General features: G+C 47.7%; 1 long non-coding RNA gene across 1 annotated transcript in view; it reads right to left on the bottom strand.

The window, feature by feature from the left end:
* The window catches only part of LOC144782843 (uncharacterized), a 106038-nt gene extending 102181 nt beyond the window's left edge, over positions 1–3857 (bottom strand). Inside the window, exons 1-2 of the long non-coding RNA XR_013601287.1 lie at positions 3763–3857; positions 3202–3277 (exon numbers count right to left, since the gene is read on the bottom strand). This is a non-coding gene — a long non-coding RNA (uncharacterized LOC144782843). The remainder of the gene's footprint in view (positions 1–3201; positions 3278–3762) is intronic.
* Positions 3858–18722: the final 14865 nt, after the last annotated feature.

An 18722-nucleotide genomic window follows, 5' to 3' on the forward strand; every position in this document is an offset into this window, starting at 1 on the left:
AGTGTCTGGATTCTTGGAGTGCAGGGGTGAACCAGCGTGCTTTCTTGATGTATCTTCCGGTAACTTTCTTGAGGGGGGCAAGTGTTTTGGTGCATTCATGATCCAGCGGTGGAGGTTGCGTGCTATGGGGTTTGCGTCTGGCGTAGGTGGTAGGGTGCTGATGAGGGTGAAGGTGAGCTGGTCTTCGGGGACTTTGTTCCAGCTTCTCCGGGTAAGGCAGAGAGCACGCTTGTGTACAGTGTTTTTTTTAAGGAGAAGTGGATGCAGTTGTGATCTGTCCAGAGGAGTTCCGTGGTGTGGCTGTAGGAGGCACTGTTTCCTTAGGTGGAGATGGGATTGAGTGTGCTTCCCACTGTGTGCATGGGGTGGTAACTAATTTCTTCAGTCCTATGTTGGCGAGGTTCTCTAGGAGGGAGGGAGTGTTTGCGTCATCGTGGTTATCCAGGTGGAAGTTTGGGTCTCTGAGTACGATGTAGTCTGTGTAGGCGAGGGCGTGGTGTGTGATGAGGCCGGTGATGGTGTCGATGAGGGTCAGCCTGTAGATGAGGGTTTCGGGGAAAATCGTTTTGGGATTGGTCTGGATCTGGAAGTGGAAGTGCTCTATGAGGGTTGTTGTGTCGTCCGAGACGGTGGTCATGCGGAGGGTTCTTTTGTAAACGACGGCGATGGGGCGGTCCTTGTGTAATGAGACTGTTTCAGATGGGCAGCGGGGTAAAAAAGTGAACCACGTCCCAGTAAAGGGAAAAGACACCAAGAAATGAATCATATTTATTTGAAGATAGGTTAAATTAAGTATGTTTTGGTGCCTTTATCCATAATAGATAACGTTCCATGCCTTCGCAAGTTGACAAAAGGAAATATGCATGGATGGCTGCCATGCCCAGAGCTTTCTTGAGTTTCATCTTGTCTCTATGGGCGTGGTATATGTCCTTTACCAAAGCCTTCGTGTGTGAACCCATCTCACTAGTGTTCTCAAAAATACTAGTTAATCCCAAGTCATGCAGGATATTTTTTTTATATACTTGATCCATGAGATGTCTAGTACATTAGTCTGTTTCAGATAATCCTCTACTATTCCCCGAGTGAAGCATAGCTCGGAGTGCACCAAAATATTAACCCACAATAAGATAGGTGCTAAGCCCACCTTGTCTTCTATGAAATCAAGGCCCATTTCTTTAAGAGTGATAACAATTGTTGTGGATGTGGGAATTCCCAAGAGCCCTGCTAAAAACTTGTTTTCTGCTACCTGGAGGGCCTTTACAGCTGTATGTCCCCAGACTCCCGCACCATATGTACCTCCCGACAGACATTTACTTCGGTATAGCATTATAAGTTCTTTGGGGGGATTGTGTCCAAAGTTTTTTGCGAATCTAAACAGAGATTCACAGGCCGCCTCCATCAACTGGTATTTTGAAGAATCAGACGGTCCCATTTCAGGTTTGTGCTGAATGGGATGCCCAGGTAACTAAAATATGTTGTTTTCTTTATTGGTATACGGCCGCTAAAAACTACTTTCAGCGGGTGCCTAACGCACAATAAACTCAATAGCGAGTTGGTGCTATAATTTCAAAGATGATTAGGATTTTATTAAAATAAGTAAAGCACAGCAGATACAAATATAATGCCTATGCAAAAAAAACACAACGGTTTAAGCATCTTGTGAAGCTGAGAAACAGCCTTGGAAGTCTTTAAAACTCACCAGGTTTACTATATTGTTTATATCAATTCTCAATTAATGACGGAGACAATAAAATAGAAAGGGTCCTCATAATAAAAAAGTTATAAGTATGGGTGTGGATTACGTCTCCACCTGAAGGTACTTCTATTAATTTTTTATATTCACAAACATTCCCAGAAGTATGGGTTTACTGTGCCTTTTGGGGCTGGACTAAAGCTGATTTGCAAATGACTGGTCTCTTTTAAGAGTAGCATCGAGGGAAAATAATGTACTAGAATGATTCCTAAGCACTTACTAGCCACTGAGATTAGTTCAAGCATTCCACTCATCATATTTTTGTTTTCCTGGAAGCTGTACAAGAGCGTACTTCTGGAAATGCTGTGTTACTGACTTCTTCTATAAGCTCCTATTCCCCTATGCAGACTTCTCTATATCGGAGAACGGCACTCAGGAGGAAGAATGAGTGGAGTTTCAAAAGACCCCTGTGCAAATACATGCTTTCCCCATAGTGAACGCACTTCCCCTACATTCTCAGCAAATCTGGGGGTAAGCCATTCTCCTTTACATCCTAGATGGACTTACTGTAGCCATTCACCAGAGTATGTCTCTGACCATTTTCAGGTTGGGAAGCAGTTGGAGATTAGTTTGGAAATGCCAAGACTTACATATGTCTGGGTTTTCCAAAACTTCCAAAGCAAACCACACCTTGGAACACCCACGTTCCACCCCTTGAGTGGAATTTAGTACTGCTGACTTCACTACACTGGTGGCCGAGAAATCCACACAACTAAATGCATTTACTCCCTGCTCCAAGTGTCCCTTCTTGGCAGGCGTATAATAGCTAACTTTGTTTGTAAACGTCTGTTTACAACAAAATGTATTGTAAAGTTTTAGTTATAAATGACCTCCCCAATCTCTCTAGTAGGAGGTTTGACCCTGGATGCACTACTTTTCACTTGAGTGGGTTTGAGGCCCTGCTGCTGGGTTTCCAGTCACATTAGCCCAACAGTTCCATTGGCCCAAAATAAAAAGCCACCACCCAAACTAAACTAAACAAGCATTAAAAATGCAATAGGTCTCGCCTTTGATTAAGTTAAAGCCATTTGCTTTGCTAATGGTATTCTATAGCAAAGCAAATGGCTTTAACTTAATCAAAGGCGAGACCTATTGCATTTTCAATGCTTGTTTTTAAAGTACCCTACATCCAATATCAATTGAAAATGTAATGGGTGAACTTTATTCACACTCCTAACTGGCACGTTTTAAAATAAATCTTTTGGGTGGCTTATTATCACCTTACTCAATATCTACATATCAGTTTACATATTAACCAGACACACCCCAGATCATTCATTAGGATTCTCACACTGTACGCTTCCAAACACCAGGGTACATTAAAGCTATCTCTTGATTCTCTATGGAGCAGCCTTTTCAGTCAGATGTCGAGTTCTGAAGCATCAGATAAATTCAAAGTGGTAAAAACAGCAGCCAGGATAATCTTATCCATCTTGGCAGGTTCTTACCGTTAGGGCCTGGACTGCTTCCCGTTCTTGTGGTGACTGGATCTTATGTGCCAAGAGCCGGGTAGCGAGCTGGGGGCTGGAACATAAAAGCACTAGATCAGAACACTGGAAGAACTATTAGCATGTATTCTAGAAGGTGACATGCTATGTACATTGAAGGAGACTGGTGAAGTGGAAGCTATTTACCTTATTTGGAGTTTGGAGGACTGTCTAATTTGGCATGAGAGAGGACTCTATGGATTATGAAGGAGGTGTTCAGATTTTTATAGAGATTTAATAGAGAGGATCTTAGCTCCATTGTGGGTACGCGGAAATAACTGTGTATTGGATCTTGTGCTCAAAACATGGACTTAATGTTTTCTAAGAAGCTAACCCTAGTGTAAATGGTTTACAACAGAGATAGTGGTCCGAAATACGCCGTATCCAGGTGCCTCCTGGGTACAGTCTGGCGCTGCACTCGGGCAATGTCTATCCACTTAATACAGTCTTTAACAGACCAGACCTGCTGTGGCACACAAGCATGGCTGAGTCTAAACCCCTGGTGCAATGACAGCCTCTCACCCTTCCAACTCTCGGTTAAGTTGCTCGCAGACGGTTTAAATGCTGTCCCAGTCCAGCTCCTTGTTCAGCAGGTTGGTTGCTCGGTCTGAAAGCAGAAAACAAAAATTTACTGCAGGCGACGAGGTGTGCCCAACCCAACCAAGAACTTAGAAAGGTTTCTAATGCTATAAATTGTTTGGTAAGTAGATGTTCAGCACACCATCCAACCCAATATGCCATTCTTCACATTTTTCAGTTGTAGAGTAGGGACACGGTCATTTAAAGACATGAAACAATGACTCTAGACTAGGATTTACAAAAGATGTAGATACATCTGATGGGGATGCACTCTGGGCCTTTTTCGGGGCACAGCAGTAAAAGCAACCATGAGCTCAAGGTGTGTGGTATCTGGATTTATGTAGCGCAAATGAGTAGTACATATATGTATGTAGTAGTGAGTACATTGCAGTGGGTGACGGACAGGTGGGGACGGGGTGAGGAAGGGGTGCATCGCTGGATGTGAATGCAGAAGGAGGGGTTCTTCATTTCCTGGATGAACTGTTTTGAGTACAATAATACACAGAGGATTTCTTCACATAACACAACTAATATTTCTGGATAGAGATTGTCAAGAAAAAAGCACCTTATGAAAGGAGTAAGACTATTTGAAAAGCAGACTGCGTGTGAGCAATAGGAGTACCCATACTTTGGGGGTTCCTAGCTACCCCCACTACTCATCTGTGTGCACTCCCATGACTTTAGTCATGGAATCAGTGTCTCCACAAATTCCAGGCTGGGTGAGGGACAACATCAGGGGTGAGTTAGGTATTGGACATAGTCACGACAGAGCACCTGGTGGATCCGAGGATGACAAACTCTCAGGGCACAGATATTCACTTTGTGAATCAATTATAAACATAATGTTTTCACCAAGAAAGTTGCCAACCCCATTCACCCTGTTGCAAGTTATTAAAGTAACTTGGGTAAGACCACTACATACTAGCAGACTGCTTTGCAAAAGAGAGGTAAGTGTTCATCACAATAGAAAGACCACTTTGGATTGAAAATGGCTTGGTCACCTCCCAATAGTGGATAGATCAGGCGTGGTTGGCATTCGAGACAACAAGTATGATATTGCCCTATTTGCTTCCAGTAAGGAAGTCGAAAGATGCAGTATACACTACTACCTACAATAAAGAATCCATAGTGCAGTAAGATACATCAGACTCTTTGAAGATGAATTTGCAGCGCCAGATGGAATTTTAACAACCACGTTCATCCAACACATAACTAATCAATCGGTTTCTATCAGGTAGAACCATGTGTTTGAAAAAATTGATCGCCACTGATAGCAATTATAATGCTATGTACTATGTTTTTAAAAATGATTTAGATCTTTCCAAATTGTTACCATTTTGTCTCTGCAAACGCCATACTGAATAAACATAATCAGAAGTGCATATATTAAAAGATTTACTCAGTGAAACGTTTCAAATGCCTCTGTGAATTAATGAATTGGAGTGCTATTCTCTACACAACACTACACAAGAATTACATAGTTCTGTTGAACTGTTCATGTATAAGCACTTGTGCTACTCATGCCACTTGGGTCAATTTGATTGCAAGTCAAGATTTCTAAAAATCTTTGTTTGCTTAATTTGTTGAGGATTATTTATAATTCAAAAAGGAACCCCATAACCCCAATGAATATGTGTACATAATCAGCATGCTTAACGTTTCCAGTTTCAGTTAACAAAACAAAATCAAAGCAGTTACATTAAGTATAATGTTTGCACAGGCAAGTACATAACTATGCAAATGAACTCATGACTCATCTTAACAGGCATCCGACAATGAGGACAAGCAGGCCATCTCATACAGAACAGAGGGCTGATGTCCCTAACAGCCTGACACAAGTGAAGGCAGTCTGCGTCTAAATCCGGTCTGAATAACTACTGTCTCATTGGGGTGTATAGTACAGTCTATGAAGCTATTTGTGTTGCATTACCCTATGTCTACTTTGTAGAAAGAGGGCCCTTGTCTTGGAGCAAAGCGAATGGCATTGTTAATCCGATGGTGTCATTCACAGGACCACAGCTCAGTGTTGCATGGGAGCTTCTGTCCCCACAACTCTAGAGTTATCCACAATGTTGTATATATGAAAGATAACGTGCGGTTGCAAGGGAGAAACAACTTGCTTCAATAGTGCATGCTGTATCTGAGGTTCACTCAGGAAGGAAGGGTAACTGTTATAAAATGTGCTGCTGAGTCTAAAATATAAAAATACATCTATTGAGGCTGTATTTCCTACCTCTTTGAACTGAGGTAAAACAAGAAAGATGCTACATTGTTGTTTGTCTCCCATTTTAAGCAACCCAACCATGTGAACTGCGTCTGCACAATACTGTATTGCAACAAACAAGCAGGGGTTATCCACCGCCAATAGGTCTGGTGAATACAAGAATACAATTATAATGCCAGTCCATACATGCCAGCGTTTAACTGAGACGAAAGCACAATTAGAGATTTAGGGCCAGATGTAGGAAGGCAAATACCAGTCGTTACCGACCGGTATTTGGAGTTTGGAATGTAGGGGCATGTTAAAATGAAAGAAATAGAAAAAACATCTATTTCTTCCATTTTGGTATAATCGCGGCACCCGCGCGTTACTTTTAAAATGTTATAAGGATAAATCTAACCCAGTCACCAAAGAAAGCTCTGCATGGACTCATACAACATGCTACAGACCCATCCCAACAGTCACTCATATCAAGCTTAGGTCAACCAGAAATACAAGCGCCAGCAGCACCCAGCATGACAAGGTACACATGGAGGAATGCCTCACCCGTTCGACATCCCTGGACCCTGTCGGCATAAGAAAAGAGCACTGCTTGCCACCTCTTCGAAGCACGGCAACAGAGAGACTAGCCACGTAAGGACGGCGTACCACGTTTTGCTGCTGCCCATCAGGTACTGCTGGGGAGGGGGAAAAACCAATAACCCCATGAGAAGCCACCTCTTCCCCAACACCCAAGGATGTTGCCAAGAAGTCCAGAGCTGCCCTGGACAAGAGAAGCATCAAGGGGCCAAGGGAGGTCCAGTGCAGGTGATGGAAAAAGTAAAGCAGTCAAACTCCATGAAGATGCAAGGGGAACGAGCACTGAGCACACAACCCCTGTTGGCCGTTTGACACCACCGCAAGCGAGGAAATTGTGCCACCCACCCTCAGTGGTGACTGGACACAACCACAAGATACAAAACTAGCTCACCAAGTGCCAGTAGAGGGCACACACAAAGAAGACGAAGTGTGTGAAGTCTGAGGTGCACGACGCATGCACCCAGAAGCGTGTCAGCACAGGCAAATGCCCAGGGGGGAGAGACCTCTCCGAAGAGAAGCAATGCCGAAGACAGCAGAGTGCCCTCCCTCACACTGCCTCAAGACGGAGTCATCAATGACCCAAGACAGACAAGAAGAGAGTCGCACACCCCACGTGGCAGGTCACCACCACAACGTACGTTCCGACATCAGGCGACACGTGGCCGGACACCACAGTAGCACAGCAAGTATGGAGCACATCACTCGCAGTGACCAACTCCGCCAAGCATGCCAGTAGGGAGGCAGGATCAAGTGCCACGATGGTGCAGCCTTGAGGCGCAAGCACAATGCCTGTGAGTGAATTGAAGAGGAGCAGCGCAAAATACCGGAGGAGGGGATGGTGCACCTGAAAGGTCCCCAAGAGGAAGAAGCCAGTCCCTACAGGACAGACCTGCGACAGGTCTGCAGAAAGGTGAAGACCGTCCCAAGAACTGCACGCGACCAGCGAGATGTCCATGTGGCCTAAACATGAGACATGTGGCAGGATGCCACATCCAAGGAGGACCTGGTCGGTAGGAGGAAAAGAGAATGGCGTCGCAAAGGAAGAAAGAACAGTGGCACGACGCCACAGGGCAGACAACCACCAAAGGCGCGCAAGATGGAACGGAGAAGAGCGAAAGGACAGAGGACTTGTGCCCACACTGGAGAAGGTGTTCATCAGCACAAGCCAGCCACCGGGGTGAAGAGACGTCACTGGAAACAGCTTCGCGGGAGGACCAACCGTAAGCCGCTAGCAAGCGCAATCTGCGTCAGGCCCCACACTTCGCAGTTTGACCGTCTTCTCACCGGTCACCAGCTGCTTGGTATCGATAGCACCACAATTAGCAAGTGCACCTGCTGGAAGACAACTGCAAATGCCCACGAAATCCCTCTAGTCCTCCTCAATCCACAAGGTCACCCAAGGCAAGAGATCGCTGCCTGTTGCCCAACTGAAGGAAAATTACTGTGTTCGTCATCATCCAGGTGCATCATCACCAAGGACGTCAAAGGAGCATCGCACCACCAGTGTGGATCCCCACACTACAGACAACCGGAGTTTAACCAGGCTAGCCACCCAGGAACCTTCTGTGTGCCCCCGTCAACCTGAAGCCTGCCGCAGTAGAGCATACCCAACCATTGGAATATCCACCATTGGGGTTACACGAGGCTTGGCCGTGGCCCTGTTGGGAGTTCTGCAGTGACCCCTCAGCGCGGCCCTCAAAAGGCCCGCACAGCCCACGCGGTCACGTGGCAATCCAGGTGCAAGGGCCTCGATGGAGTTCCTGTGAGAGGGAAATCCAAATAGGAGAGATGCATCGGCAGCAGCTCCACGACAGGCACGGGTAGCATGGAGGTCACAGTCGAAGACTGGTCACCCAAAGACCATTGGAGGAAAGCACAGAACCTGAGACCTGACGGTGAGAACGGCCAGACTGAGACATAACCCTCTGAGCTACATGAGCGCCTTGGCTGTGGTCCTGTTGGCAGTTCCTCAGCTACGTGTCAGGGACTGTCCGGGACTATGTGGGGAACACGGTCAGGGACTTGGACAAGGACTGGGAACTGGGTAGAAGACGTACACAGAAAGGAGGAGTACAGTGCTGCCCAGGATCATACAAGGAGTCAGAGGAGAAAAAGCGATCCAAAGGGGAAGCCTGTACAAGTGAACAAGATGGGTAAGACTCAGAAAGGAAGGGCACTCACAAGGCAATTTAGCATTCAGACTAACTACACCCAGGACGGACGTGCAAGAAATATATACAATACAACATTAACAATAAAGGGGGGTGTGGGGTAAAGCACTCAGGAGCTCCACATGGTAAGACTGAAGCTCAGTAAGTTTCTTACCCGCAATTGCTGTTACAGATACTGACTGCAAATACCCACATGTAGGACATGCATGCAAAGGCAGGGTCTGTGGAGCTTATACCTATAGTGATGTTACAAATGTAACTCAAAGACAAAACTCACAGTGAACAAGAAACACCACCTAGGTAGTCAGCTGAGCCCACGGATCCTGGCGATCAAACAGAAACGCGCAAGGCAGTAACAGCAAAGGGGTAGAACTAAACACAAGCACAATAGACAAGGAGCTAGCAAGGAGGAGTGCTTAACAGGAAAGGAAGGAAATGACAGGGCACACTTGGCAGAAAGCAGGTAACAAACATACAAGGTAACAGAAGTAAGACAGCAGAATAGAAAGGTAGCAAACGAGAACTGGAACCAAGGAAATGGGAAGCAAGGCACGGACTGGAAACGGATATACAGAAGGGGAGGCTACAAGGGTATACTAGAATAGTGCAGGTTAAGGAATCAAGAAAACAAAGTAACATAGAAGGCAGTGCTGGGGCAGGAACAAGAAGTGAGCTAAGGCTCGGGAGTCAATGCAGCACTGCAGACAGTGCTGGTTCAGGAACAGGGAACTACCAAAGCTTCAGGAGTCAAGGTAGCACTGCAGGCAATACTGGTTCAAGGAAACAGGACATAGCTACAGCTCAGGAAACAAGGAGTCAAGAGGGCACTGCAAGCAGTGCAAATCAGGAACAAGAAATAGCTAAGCCCAGGAACAAGAACAAAGAATAACTATAGCTCTGGAACTCAGGATACAAGGTAGCACTGCAGGCAGTGCTAATACAGGTACAAGGAATAGCTATAGCTCAGGAACTCAGGAAACAAGGTAGCACTGTAGGCAGTGCTAATTCAGGCACAAGGATTAGCTATAGCTCAGGAATCAAGGAACAAGGATTAACTATAGCTCAGGAATCAGGAAACAAGGTAGCACTGCAAGCAGTGCTAATTCAGGAGAAGGAAACTGCTGTAGTTCAGGAATACTAAGGCTCAGGGGTCAGGGTAGCACTGCAGCCAGTGCTAATTCACGAACAGGGAAAACCACAGCAGATCAGGAACAAGGCATAATTAAAGCTCAGGAAACAAGAATAGCAAAAGCTCAGGAGCACTGGAAACAAGGATTGGTCTCACTGGTAAACAGCTACAATGACCAACCTTTGCCTGAAGGGAGCTGGGGCTTAAAAGAGCTCACATTAATCACATGCAGCTGGTGTGAGCAGGCTAGCAGCAGCCAGCCACAGGTGAGCTTAATTCCTTAACCCATCCTTGGCCTGCAGGGGTGGAGACAAAGCAGTGAGCAGGGGATTCTGGGTAATGGAGTTTCAGGTATGAGTAGGCTGGCTTTAAGTCTAATCAGGCTGGCTTTCACAAAACCCGGCATGGATTGTGAATGGATGTCAATTCCCAAATAGTGTCCAAATGGCTGGAAGTCAAGATATGCATGCAGGGGAGTGTCAGGAAGCATATTAGAACACTGGAGAGTCCCACAGTTCAGCCCCCTGGTGGTGGACACCAGAACACAGGGAGCAAATCGTGATAGTACTCCCCCTCCAAACACCGTCTCCCGGAGTCTGGAACTGGATCTAAAGCCTTTGCTCCTAAGAATTAAGTCAATTCCCATCATAGATTCAGTGCACGCTATCAGAGGACTGAAGGTAAATTGTGATGTTCTGGAGAGTTGGATAATACTCTGTAAATTAACAGCAGTATTGAAGGTAGAACTTGAAGAGTCCAAATCCAGTGACAAGGGCTTAGAAGCCTGCAGTAAATATGTTTGAAGTCCTAATGATGACAGGCTAGAGTAGCACTCTGAACACAAAGGCTGAGGGTCAAAAGCAGATAACGGATTGGCAGGAGGCACAGAGGTCAAAGACAAACTGGCTGAAAATGAAGGAGGTGATAGGAAGCAGATCTGAAGTTCTGGCCCGGAAGAAAATATACTAAAGATACACATGCAGGAGACTTAGGAAGCAGGTATGCAGGAGACCCAGGCCCTGGAGGCTTACATGTTGAGAGTTTTGTCTTTGGTGCTGGAGGTTCAGTCTCTGCATGTATATGTATTGAGACCTCTGAAGGCCAGGAAACTGGAAGCACAGGGTCAAAACGTTGGCACAGTAGAGGCTCCAGTCCAGAAGGCAGGGAGCCTGGAAGCTCTGGTGCAGAAGGCAGGGAGCCTGGAAGCTCTGGTGCAGGAGGCAGGGAGCCTGGAAGCTCTGGTGCAGGAGGCAGGGAGCCTGGAAGCTCTGGTGCAGGAGGCAGGGAGCCTGGAAGCACTGGTGCAGGAGGCAGGGAGCCTGGAAGCTCTGGTGCAGGAGGCAGGGAGCCTGGAAGCTCTGGTGCAGGATCGGGCTCTGGAGGCAGCAGGCCGGCTGAGGACCCGGGCTCTGGAGGCAGCAGGCCGGCTGAGGACCCGGGCTCTGGAGGCAGCAGGCCGGCTGAGGACCCGGGCTCTGGAGGCAGCAGGCCGGCTGAGGACCCGGGCTCTGGAGGCAGCAGGCCGGCTGAGGACCCGGGCTCTGGAGGCAGCAGGCCGGCTGAGGACCCGGGCTCTGGAGGCAGCAGGCCGGCTGAGGACCCGGGCTCTAGAGGCAGCAGGCCGGCTGAGGACCCGGGCTCTAGAGGCAGCAGGCCGGCTAAGGACCCGCGCTCTGGAGGAAGGTAGTTTGGAGGCCCCGGTACTGATGGCAGGAAGGCTGCAGGTTCCGGCTCAGATAGCAGTTAGGCTGCAGGCTTGGGCTCAGATGCCAAGCAAACTGAGGATTCTGGAGACTCTGAAAGACGACAAGCTGATGGCATAGGGGCACAAGGATGATAGTCTTTAAATTCTGGAAAGGGCGGTAGCCCTTGAACAGTAGCTTCCTTGTTGTCTGTAGTGAAATCTTCACAGTTGCTTTGCACATTAAAACACGCTGAAGTTCTTTCTTCAGGATGGCTATGAATAGTGCTTTTCTTAGAGTCTCTGATGACCAGACTTCCTTTACCATTTGGCAGTTCACAACTCTTAGTCCGAGGAAATAGGCCAGAGAATACTTGGTCATGGGAGGTCTTTTCATTTTCTGCAGCATTACAAGGTGGTACAAATGCATCGGAGCATAGAGCATTATCATTTCCTGACTCAATTTGTGTTGTGCTTGAAGGCAAGGGAGAAAACAAGGACTCAGGAGTTTGTGTCTTCTCAGCAAGGAGGTTGACTTGAGTCGCAGCAGTTATATCAAGAGTGTGGTCTGAGTCACAGGATATTGTCACATCAGGGATTATGTGTTCAGGTTTTTTCTGTATGTCAATGGCCTGTCTATGGGTTATCTCGAAGATAGAACTGACCTCACTACCAGGAAAAGAAAGAAAAGAGATGTTTTTTGTTTTGCCTGGCATTTGGGGTTCCTGAAAAGTGGAAGGACGCATCTCAGATGTAGTGCCTACATGTAATTTAGCACTACAAGACAAAACACCAGAGGAGTTAGAAAATTCAGACTTCATACACATACTTTCATTAACTGCACTGTGAGAAAAAGTACTATGGCTTTTCTGAATGGACTCGGAGTGATAAGTCACAGTATTAGTCACACAATTGCTGAACCAGCTCTGAGGGGAACGCAAAAGAGAGCGCAAGGTTTCATTCTCTATTTCTAAGGAGGCTAAAATAGAGGTGGAAAAGTTGTCTTGTACAGGGGTTTTAGATTCCCACTTAAACTCTGGGTTATAGTTTTTCAACAGAGTTTGAAACATTTTATTTTCTTGTTGTAATTCAAGAATTTTAGATGACATTATATCCTGTGAAGACTGACGATCTTGGTCTACAAGGACAGTCGAAGACTTGGCGGCTTCACAACAAGCAACAAATCTACACCTTGTATTTTGTTTAAACTGACTATTAGTCACCTGTGTTCTAGTAGGTTTTTTCTCTCTTTTGGTAAACTGATGGTTTACCTTGAATGTAGAATTTAACAAGGTCCCTTTAGTGTCCGGGACTGTGATCTTTACTGGATTAAAAGACTGGGTAACATTATGTGAATGGAAAACAGAGGTTATGAATTGGATCTGCTCTTTCTTTGGTTGTGTGGTTGAACATTGTATTTTACAACCACTGACAGCAGACATGCGAGAATCAGAATTCTTGTTCAGCAAACTCAGTAAGGTATCATTCTCCTTTTGTAATGCTGACACAGACATTGAATCTGGATCAGAACAGAAGATTAAGTCAGGATCTAGCAAAGAGGTGTTTGAGAGTCAATGAGTAAAATATTCAGAACGTAAATGTCCATTTTTCATAAGAGAATTAATTGTTTCATACTAGGGTGAACATTCTCAAACTGGAAAGTAGACACTAAATGTCTCTCATTGGTGAGCACTGGGGAACAGGCCTGAACAAACTTAAATGATGCACTGGTGTGTCTCTTTCTTAAACCTCTCATTATAACACACTTTTAATATTTGCACTCACAAATGAAACAGAAAAATGGTAGCTAACTGAATGCAAAGAAACCTCACAAGTGATCATGGAAATGTGGGTTGGTCATTCTATCAGGGACTGTCCGGGAGTATGTGGGGAAGGGACTTGGACAAGGACAAGTACTGGGAACTGGGTAGAAGACGTACACAGAAAGGAGGAGTACAGTGCTGCCCAGGATCATACAAGGAGTCAGAGGAGAAAAAGCGATCCAAAGGGGAAGCCTGTACAAGTGAACAAGATGGGTAAGACTCAGAAAGGAAGGGCACTCACAAGGCAATTTAGCATCCAGACTAACTACACCCAGGACGGACGTGCAAGACATATATACAATACAACATTAACAATAAAGGGGGGTGTGGGGTAAAGAACTCAGGAGCTCCACATGGTAAGACTGAAGCTCAGTAAGTTTCTTATCCGCAATTGCTGTTACAGATACTGACTGCAAATACCCACCTGTAGGATATGCATGCAAAGGCAGGGTCTGTGGAGCTTATACCTATAGTGATGTTATTAATGTAACTCAAAGACAAAACTCACAGTGAACAAAAAACACCACCTAGTTAGTCAGCTGAGCCCCCGGATCCTGGCGATCAAACAGGAATGCGCAAGGCAGTAACAGCAAAGGGGTAGAACTAAACACAAGCACAATAGACAAGGAGCTAGCAAGGAGGAGTGCTTAACAGGAAAGGAAGGAAATGACAGGGCACACTTGGCAGAAAGCAGGTAACAAACATACAAGGTAACAGAAGTAAGACAGCAGAATAGAAAAGCAGCAAACGAGAACTGGAACCAAGGAAATGGGAAGCAAGGCACGGACTGGAAACGGATATACAGAAGGGGAGGCTACAAGGGTATACTAGAATAGTGCAGGTTAAGGAATCAAGAAAACAAAGTAGCATAGAAGGCAGTGCTGGGGCAGGAACAAGACGTGAGCTAAGGCTCAGGAGTCAAGGCAGCACTGCAGACAGTGCTGGTTCAAGGAAACAGGTCATAGCTACAGCTCAGGAAACAAGGAGTCAAGAGAGCACTGCAAGCAGTGCAAATCAGGAACAAGAAATAGCTAAGCCCAGGAACAAGAACAAAGAATAACTACAGCTCGGGAACTCAGGAAACAAGGTAGCACTGCAGGCAGTGCTAATTCAGGTACAAGGAATAGCTATAGCTCAGGAACTCAGGAAACAAGGTAGCACTGTAGGCAGTTCTAATTCAGGAGAAGGGAAACTGCTGTAGTTCAGGAATACTAAGGCTCAGGGGTCAGGGTAGCACTGCAGCCATTGCTAATTCACAAACAGGGAAAACAGCAGCAGATCAGGAACAAGGCATAATTAAAGCTCAGGAAACAAGAATAGCAAAAGCTCAGGAGCACTGGAAACAAGGATTGGTCTCACCGGTCAACAGCTACAATGACCAACCTTTGCCTGACGGGAGCTGGGGCTTAAACGAGCTCACAGTAATCACATGCAGCTGGTGTGAGCAGGCTAGCAGCAGCCAGCCACAGGTGAGCTGAATTCCTCCACCCATCCTTGGCCTGCAGGGGTGGAGACAAAGCAGTGAGCAGGCAATTCTGGGTAATGGAGTTTCAGGTATGAGTAGGCTGGCTTTAAGTCTAATCAGGCTGGCTTTCACAAAACCTGGCATGGATTGGGAATGGATGTCAATTCCCAAATAGTGTTCAAATGGCTAGAAGTCAAGATATGCATGCAGGGGAGTGTCAGGAAGCATATTAGAACACTGGAGAGTCCCACAGTCCAGCCCCCTGGTTTTTGGCACGAGAACACAGGGAGCAAATCGTGACAGTACTCCCCCTCCAAAGACCGTCTCCCGGAGTCTGGAACTGGATCTAAAGCCTTTGCTCCTAAGAATTAAGTCAATTCCCATCATAGATTCAGTGCACGCTATCAGAGGACTGAAGGTAAATTGTGATGTTCTGGAGAGTTGGATAATACTCTGTAAATTAACAGCAGTATTGAAGGTAGAACTTGAAGAGTCCAAATCCAGTGACAAGGGCTTGGAAGCCTGCAGTAAATATGTTTGAAGTCCTGATGATGTCAGGCTAGAGTAGCACTCTGAAAACAAAGGCTGAGGGTCAAACGCAGATAACGGATTGGCAGGAGGCACAGAGGTCAAAGACAAACTGGCTGAAAATGAAGGAGGTGATAGGAAGCAGACCTGAAGTTCAGGCCCGGAAGAAAACATACTAAAGATACACATGCAGGAGACGTAGGAAGCAGGTATGCAGGAGACCCAGGCCCTGGAGGCTTACATTTTTTTTTGTAAAACAATTTTTATTGCAGATAATAATGCAAACATTACAGGTATTTCTCATGTAAGAGCATGCGGGATCTCAAAATAATCAAGTCTCTGCAATATAATTTTCCACATCATCGCAATTCGTGGTCTGGGGCTGGGTGGTAGTTGTCACACCAATTGCTTCCCCTTCATCACTACTCAATGACGTATCTGATGATCAACCGCTGTCTGCTTTTAACTTTACTTTCCCCCCTCCACCAACCCCCCCTTCCAGCATCCGGTCCGTTCAAACTGTTAGGTCGGTGGCAATGGAATGTTGCAACCCCCCTCCCCCCCTTCCGTGCCCTCCCCCCACCCACGGTGGTCAGTGGTGTCTCGCGTCTGGGTTGTCGCATGGTGAAGTGTGTTGGTGATCTGCGGAGTCTGGAGATGTCTAAGGAGTGTGTGTGTCCATGGTGGGAGCTATGGCGGGTATCACCTCCCCGGGTCCCCCAGGGTCCTCAGCTTCATCTTCTCCCTCGCTCTCCACTGTGTTATCTCTAAGTGCCTGGACTAGAGTTTCCCAAGCTAGTGCCGCTTCCTGGGCCTTCTCGTCAGGCCCCCGTCGAGCCAGTTGATATCTGATCGTGCTCTCTGCCGCCGCCCATTTCCGGAACTCAGTCAGCCATTTCCTATGTGTCGGCGCTGCCTTCGCTTTCCATCCCCTAGTGAGTTCCCTCTTCGCAAGGAGTAGGCCCATGTCTATAAATTTGCTTGTCAGTTTATTCTTACGTGTGTGCGGAAACCAGTGAAGGAGTGTAGTTGCACTATCGTAGTGTAGCTCCCTCTCTGTGACCGCGTTCATGGTATCGCCCACATCCCTCCAGAAGTCCTGCAAGTGTGGGCAGTCCCTCAGCATGTGCAGTAAGTCTGCGTCCAACCGTGCGCATCTAGGACACGCTGCATCCTCTGCTCCAAAGTATTGCGCTATTTTGTGCGGAGTGAGATAAGCCCTATGAAGGATGTAGAGCTGTATTAACTGGAACCGAGCGTTCCTAGTGCTCTTCTTGGGCCTCTGAACCAACTGGGCCCACGTCGTATCCGGGATCTCCCTCTGCAGGTCAGTCTCCCATTGGGTTTTTAAGCGCGTAAGGGGTCGTAAGGTGCTCTTGAGTATTCTGGAGTGTAGGCACGTGACCGCCTTGACCGTGCCTGCGGCCATCATCACATATTGACACGGTGGCGACGTCGTGGGCTCACACAGTCCCTCGCCCCAGTGCGCTTGGATCCCTCGTACCACCGCCGCGTGTAGCAAATAGCCACCTCTCGGAAGGTCGAATTGTTCCTGTAAGGATTGATACGGCGCGAGTACCCCGTCAGTGAAAAGGTCTCCCACCATCTGTAAGCCAGCCTCCTCCCAACTCCGAAGGCTCGACCAGTCGCCTCCATGCGGCAGTGCCGTGAGCATACCCAGTGGAATTTCGGGTGCGTACGGGTGACCGGTGCCCGCGCGCTTATGCACGCGGCTCCAGCAGAGCCTCAATGTCCGCTCCTCCTGAGATAAGTCTCTGAGTGCTAGCTTCTGCTGCAGGGTGATGTATGCTAGCACATGGCGAGGGGTGCCAGTGTCCCTTTCCTGCTCCGGGCCCCGGTATACCCTTGCCACTTCCTGCGTGAGGAATTGCAACTGGGCGGCCAAATAATAATACTCGAAATCAGGGACCGCGAGTCCGCCCTCGTTCTTCGGGCGGGTCAGGGTCGCCAAGGCTATCCTCCGCCTGCCAGCCCCCCACAGAAAGGACACCACCTGGGATCTTAGCCGTCGAAATACGGCACTTGGAATCCACACTGGCAAGGTTCGAAAGAAGTACAGTAACCGCGGCAGGGCGATCATTTTTAGTAACGAGACCCGGCCTGTCATTGACAGCGGGAGGGTGGCCCAGAAAAGCATGTTACCCTGCAGTGCTCGGATGCAACGGTTTATATTGCCTTCTAGCAAATCTGCGGGTTCGTGGTAAATGTACACCCCTAGGTAGGGCAAACAGGCCGGCTCCCAGCGGGGCACGGGACGGGTCATGGGGCACCTCTCCGCTTTCCGGAGGGGAAAGAGGCAAGTCTTCGCCCAGTTCACCTTCAGGCCCGATACTTCTCCGAAACGCGCCAACAGGTCTTCCGCCCCCACCACTGCCTCTTCGGCATTCTCCAGGAACAGTAGGAGGTCGTCCGCATATAATGATATGTAATGACGGGTCCCGTCCACCTCCAGTCCTTGGTAGGAGTCACCTTTCCTAGCTAGTGCTGCCAGCGGCTCTATCGCGAGGGCGAACAGCAAGGGAGAGAGTGCACACCCTTGTCTAGTGCCCCTAAGCACTGCATATTTATCTGAGATCAACGCGCCTATTCGCACCCTAGCGCCCGCTGACGCATACAGCACCTCCGTCCACCGCACGTACTCATCCCCAATGCCGAAGCTTCGCAGCACTTTGTACAAGTAGCCCCATTCCAGGCTGTCGAAGGCTTTTTCTATATCGATCGCCATCACCACCGGGGCCTTGGCGGTCGGAGGAGGATCCGCTATGAGCCTCAGCAACCTACGGATGTTGTGAGACGTATTCCTAGTGGGGATAAAGCCCGACTGATCCTTGTGAACCAAGTCTTGCATGTGGGCCATCAGCCTGGTGGCCAGGACAGTGCTCAAGATTTTATAGTCCGTCGTGAGCATCGACAGAGGTCTGTACGATGCCGGGTCAGAGCCGGTCCTATGCGGCTTGAGCAAGGGGATCATGAGCGCCTCGCGCATCGAACAGGGCAATTCCCCCCTCTCTTTCGCCTCGTTATATATGATTTGGAGCCGTGGGGCAAGGATATCAATGTATTTACCATAGAACTCGACGGGAAGGCCGTCCACTCCCGGCGTTTTCCCGCGCGCCATTTTCTTTATGGCCCCCCTAATTTCCGCTAGGTCAATCGGGCCCCCAAGGGCTTCTGCTTGGTCCGGTTCTAGGCACGGCAAGTGTATCTCAGACAACAAGTTCTCTAATATCTCGGTTCGGTCCGCTGGGCTTCCCCTATACAGTCGCTCGTAGTACGCTTTAAAGC

This window comes from Lissotriton helveticus, chromosome 9, assembly GCF_964261635.1.
Source record: "Lissotriton helveticus chromosome 9, aLisHel1.1, whole genome shotgun sequence".
Taxonomy (NCBI): Eukaryota; Metazoa; Chordata; class Amphibia; order Caudata; family Salamandridae; genus Lissotriton; species Lissotriton helveticus.